Below are 6345 nucleotides of genomic sequence, written 5' to 3'. Positions count from 1 at the left end.
GGTGATTCATGGGGACCAAGCGGGCTTTCTCCCGAGAAGACATTTGTCAGCTAATGTAAGGAACATAATTGACATTTTGGAAATGTTAGAAGTGAACATAAACACTAAAGCTGTCCTTATATTTGTTGATGCGGAGAAAGCTTTTGACAATATTTCTTGGAGTTTCATGAAGAAAAATCTTCAGGGGATGGGGGTAGGCCAAGGATTTGAAAATGGTATTAGTGCAATATATTCAGAACGGAAAGCTAAACTAATTGTGAACAATGTGGTTACAGAAGAATTTAAGATAGAAAAAGGAACACGTCAGGGGTGCCCAATCTCTCCATTACTTTTTATATCGGTCCTGGAGGTTTTGCTAAATAGGATTAGAAGTGATCAGTTGGTTAGGGGGATTCAGGTCGGAGTTAAACAATATAAATTGAGAGCATTTGCAGATGACTTGGTACTTACTTTACAAGAGCCAGAACTAATCCAAGAGTTTGGTCAAGTAGCAGGATTTAAATTGAATAAAACTAAAACTAAGGTTTTGGAGAAAAACTTAACATCTATGGAAAGGGAGAGGTTTCAGAACGAGACAGGTTTAACGGTGGCTAAGAAAGTGAAATATCTGGGGATAAATATGACAGCTAAAAATCTGAATTTGTTTAAAGATAATTATGAAAAATGCTGGATAGAAGTGAAAAAAGACTTGGAAATTTGGATGAAATTGAAGCTTTCCTTGTTGGGTCGAATTGCAGTTATAAAGATGAATGTATTGCCTAGAATGTTATTTTTGTTCCAAACTTTGCAGATTGTGGACAAGATGGACTGTTTCAAGAAGTGGCAAAAAGATATTTCCAAATTTGTCTGGCAGGGCAAAAAGCCCAGAATAAAATTTAAGATATTAACTGATGCAAAAGAAAGGGGGGGATTTGCCCTGCCAGACTTAAAACTTTATTATGAATCAGCAGCTTTCTGTTGGTTGAAGGAATGGCTACTACTTGAGAACACAGATATTTTGGATTTAGAAGGGTTTAATAACATTTTTGGGTGGCATGCATATCTGTGGTACGACAAGGTTAAAGCTCACAAAGCTTTTAAAATCCATATTGTCAGGAAAGCATTATATAATGTCTGGATAAAATATAAGGATTTGTTGGAAAATAAAACTCCTAGGTGGTTATCTCCAATGGAGGCGAAGGCCGTGAAAAAACTCAATATGGGGTTGAAATGGCCGAAATATTGGGAAATTGTGGAACAGGAGGGGGACAAATGGAAATTGCAGAGTTATGAGAAATTAAAAGATAAAGTGCGTGACTGGCTTCATTATTATCAAATAATGGAGGTCTTTAAGTCAGACAGGAAAAATGGCTTCCAGGTGGAAAAATCAAAACTGGAGACAGAATTGTTAAGAGTCCAAAACTAAGAATTTGTCAAAAATGTATAACTTGCTGCTGAAATGGAATACACAGGATGAAACAGTTAAATCAGCCATGATTAAGTGGGCACAAGACATTGGTCATAACATTATGTTTGAAGACTGGGAACGGTTGTGGACCACCGGCATAAAGTTCACGGCGTGTAACGCCTTAAAAGAAAATATTATGAAAATGATTTATAGGTGGTACTGTAGCACCCTGCTTGTGGTTAACGCTTAGCTGGAATGAAATATTCAACGCAGCAATAGAGAAATTAAAATAATAATTTATTTGTCGGACAAATAAATAAGAGGCACAGTGGTATATGGTTACCAAGCTCTGGCCTGGCCTCCTGCCATTATGGCCAGCACTTATATTCCCTCAGCTCAGCCCCCTTGCTCCTCCTTTGGCTGCCTCTGTCCAATCAGCCTGGTTAAAATTCCTATTGGCTGTTTGCTAGAACCAATCATAAAAGATACACCCATTTCCTATTACCTTTTATGGGAGACAAAGAGCTATATATTCTTCTATTTATAATTGGCAAATAAGTAGTCATATATCTTACATTTACCTCGACCAGGCACCTTAATTACCAAATAACCTTTTGCCCTAGACTAGGCGCCTTAACTAACATTTCATCTTTTGCCCTATTGCCCTATTCACTCCAAAACAGATGGTGGCTAATGGTTCTAATTTTTATCTTAAACAGATATTTTGGGTTCACCTCCTCACACATTATCAATGAAAGATCTCCTTCTTTGGAGGTCATTAAGCAGAGGCCCGACAACCATATGTCAGGAGTGCTCTGATGGCGTCTCTCTGTCTGGCAGGGGTCCGGACCCAATGGCCCTCATGGTCTATTCCAACTCTTCTATGATTCTATTTAACATTTCTTCTAAATCCTTTGCATAATTACATTTAAGCCAATATATTTCATAACATAACATATATAGATTTTTAGAAGCAAAGATCTTGTCTAAGTAAAAAGGAACTTAGTAAAAGCTAGGTTCTCTAAATTCTCTGAAGCTTCAAAGATTCAAAGCAGTTTCAGAGAGCTGCTTTGCCTAGTCTAGCTGCTGTTTATTTGCCCTTTTAACCTTAGGAAGATGTGGCTCAAGTTTAATGGGAGGCACCATAATTATTACTATTTTTGCAACCTTGATTGTATTCTATAATTTGTATGGTCAGTGTGACCTTTTGCTCCCAGCCTGTTTTATGACCGCAATAAACCAAAGGGGCCTCTGACAAAGACCTTGCCTGCGACAAAGACCTTGCCTGCTGGTTTCCTGTCTCGAAAAGAAACATTTGTGAATTTAAGCTCATTTTTAGAATACAGGAATCTGATCAAAATATAAGCCTTGATTAAAATGCAGGCTATGATCAGATGCCGCAGTACATGACCCCAGTCAAACTTGCTAAGATTTACCACTTGTCTGACAATAAGTGTTGGAAATGTAAAGAGAATGAAGGTACATTCTTTCACCTCTGGTGGACGTGCCCAAAGATTAAGGCTTTCTGGGAGAAGATGTATAATGAAATAAAAAAGGTATTTAAATATACCTTTCTGAAGAAACCAGAGGCCTTTCTCTTGGGGATGGTCGGCCAGTTGGTGCTAAAGGACAGGACATTCTTTATGTATGCTACAACAGCAGCAAGAATACTCATCGCGAAGTATTGGAAGACAGAAGAACTACCCACCGTGGAAGAATGGCAGATGAAAGTTATAGACTATATGAGACTGGCAGAGATGACCGGCAGAATCCGAGACCAGGGAAAAGAGACAGCGGAAGAAGATTGGAAGAAATTTAAAGACTATCTTAAGAAACATTGTAAAATTGTGGAATGCTAAGACGTTGTGGATTTGGAAAATATGAGGTTGTATGCTGTAACCATTATGCAATATGAAAAGAAAGGTTAAAATTATTTATTAGAAATTAGGGAGGGATTTGTTGATCAAAATTAATTAGGGATTGGAATGCAGTAAGGGGAGGTATGAGGAGGTCGGGAAAATAAGTTTTATGAAAAAAAGGGTTTGAAATTATACATGTGGTGTTTTTTGTGTTTTGTGTGTGTTTATGTTTTTGTTTTTTGTTGTGATTTGTGTCTTTATAATGTGTGAAAAGCTAATAAATATCTTTTTTTAAAAAAAAAAAAGATTGGTTCTTACGAACACTGTATAAAAAGTTCTTTTTTGAATAAAATGACCTGGGCCAAGGGGTGGACAGGATTATTATTGGCACTTCCTCCCAGAGTCTTGCTGGTCAAGCCTTGTGTGTATTTTTATTAATCAGAGTCCAATCCTTCCTTGCTTTTGGGACGCAACAAACAACGGTGGTGGTGGTGAAGATGGTGGAGAGAAAGGTGGCCCAAGTAGCCAGGCGAGTGAGCCCTCCCCACAATGGCCATCTTCCTAGACCGAGGGAGAGGAGAAGGAGACGCTTCAGGTAGTCTCAGGCCTGGAGAGGAGGAGGGAAAGACCGAGGGGGGGCAGCGGTAGCGAGCGAGCGATCGTCCTGACCCAGCCTCGTCTTCCCTTCCCAGCCGCCACCTTGCCTCATTCACTCCCCTCAGAGGCGGGGAGAAGATTGTGGGGTGGCTGCCGCGTTTCCGCCTCGCCTCCGTCGGGAATCGGGACAGCCGTGGGGGGCCTGAGGTGGGGCGTGCTGTGGTGCTGATGGGGAGGCTGAGAGGGGCTTCTTCACCCTTGACCCACGGATAGCCTGCATGATGTTTCTTTGTGTGTGGGGGGGAAACGGGGTGGAGGATTAAGAGACGCCCCCCCCCACCTTATGTGGGGCTTTCTTGATGTCTAGTGTGTGGGGTGTGGGTGTGTTAAAGTTTCTGTTTGTTACCATGTTATGTATTTTTGTGTTTTAATATTGCAAAAGCGCTGTGTGTTCCTCAGATGAAGGGCAGTCTAGAAATGTCATAAGTAAAAATAAAATTGTGTTAGGCTCTGCTGTGTGAGGAGTGCATTGAAAGAAGGGGAGTTTTAAAGTCTCTTTCTCATGGATTTCAGGGTGACTGAAGTACAGTAAGTTGGTCAATCAATAAAGATTGACTTATGTACATATGAGGTGGAGCACCTACTGCTGCTTGGAAGTGTAGATATGAAGGCATCTGCGGGGGAAGGCACAAAGCCTATGTGGAACAATTTTAAAATGAGATGGAAGAGACCACGATGTTTACAAACTATGGGAGGATGCACTGAAAACAAAAAGGTATTGACTTCAGAACTCTCTTGTACGTATTTTGAGTTTTGATAGCTGCAGCTATTCTTTTCTCTGCTTATCCTGCTCTTCCTGTTAGCCACTCAAGTATCCCTTTGGTAAAGGGTGGGAGAGAAAAGTGACACATTTCCCTTGTTCAATATAGCTACAGGCAAAACACAGAAATAAGTGGCCAGATTCAAGTATACCCAAGAAGCAATGATTTCCTTTGACTGATAAGTCTTGAAAAACAGGCTCAAATTGGGGGCACTTCAGGGTAGAGAAACATTGGCCACTGTCAGGAGAGCCTAAACTAGCATTCCACAACATTGCTTCTGCAGAAGACAGCGATGGCCACCAATTTAATGTGTAAAAAAAAAAAAAAAAGGATTAGAGACAAATTCACAGAGGCAGCCATTGATGGCTACTAGCCACAATGCCTCTATGCTCTGCCTGCTGTCAAAGGTGGGAAGGCTTCTGAATACCAGCGGGTGGAAACCAAAGGTGGGTAGAGTGCTTTTGTATTTGAGTCCGGCTTGCATCAGGTTGGCCACTGTGAGAACAGGATGATGGAGCAGATGGGTCATTGGCCTGATCCAGCAGTCTCTTCCTATGCTCTTAATCTCGTGCCCTCCAGCTGCTTTGGACTACAACACTCATCAGCCCCAGCTGGCAGGGCTGTTGATTTAAGCTCTAGTCCAAAACAGCTAGAAGATGAATAATCATGGAAAGCTGCCTATAAACCACTCTGCTAAGGTTGCAGTACAGGCCTGCCCAGCAACTACAGTGGTACCTTGGGTTACAGACGCTTCAGGTTACAGACTCCGCTAACCCAGAAATAGCTTCAGGATGAGAACAGAAATTGGGCCACGGCGGCAGCGGGAGGCCCCATTAGCTAAAGTGGTACCTCAGGTTAAGAACAGTTTCAGGTTAAGAACAGACCTCCGGAACGAATTAAGTTCTTAACCCAAGGTACCACTGTACTTTGGTGGGTCACACGTCTATGCCACCACTACCCCAGCCCACAGTGAAATGCCAAAAACCCTCCTAGTTGTTACTGCATCCACGTCTGTGACCCACGTCACACGTGGGTCACACGTCTATGCCACCACCTGCATCCACGTCTAACATCCATGTTGCTGCTAGGAGGGCCACAAGGTACTGTTCATAGAGACTGAATTGGTGACAGGCTTTTCAGTTACTGATCCCCACACTATAGATAGATGAAAAGGATAGGTTCCTACTCTGGACTTAGAAACTGGCCTACCTGGACTTACCTGCCTTGGATCCAGATATCAATCAGCAACACATGGGCTCATTGTGACTGGGTAGAGGTAGTCTCAACAGGAACCATGCTCTCCCCATGATTTGCATGGATGGGGTCTTCTATGTTTGCACACAAGAAATCAAGCCCACCTTACACTAAGGGTCAAATATCAGGTCTGTTTCCACTTACTGCTGATGGTGGTAAACAATTACATTCTTCCACCCATCTCCAATTCTGAGCCATATATTGGTATGGGCATAAATAGAACCTGTCACACAGACACCTGGTTTTAAGTCAAGTGTCTCATGGAGTTCCACACATAGATACGTGCAGAGTCACTTAGTTTTTGCAACTTTAAAATACCTTGCTTTGAGAAATGTAGTGGCATCCCTTCACTGGACCACTGGCCTGTCTCAGAGAATACACAACTTATTATTCTACCTACTTAAACTACTCAAAGCAAGTTTGCCTT

Source organism: Podarcis raffonei, chromosome W (assembly GCF_027172205.1).
Source record: "Podarcis raffonei isolate rPodRaf1 chromosome W, rPodRaf1.pri, whole genome shotgun sequence".
NCBI classification, from domain to species: Eukaryota; Metazoa; Chordata; class Lepidosauria; order Squamata; family Lacertidae; genus Podarcis; species Podarcis raffonei.
Note: the sequence above shows the minus strand (reverse complement) of the source record.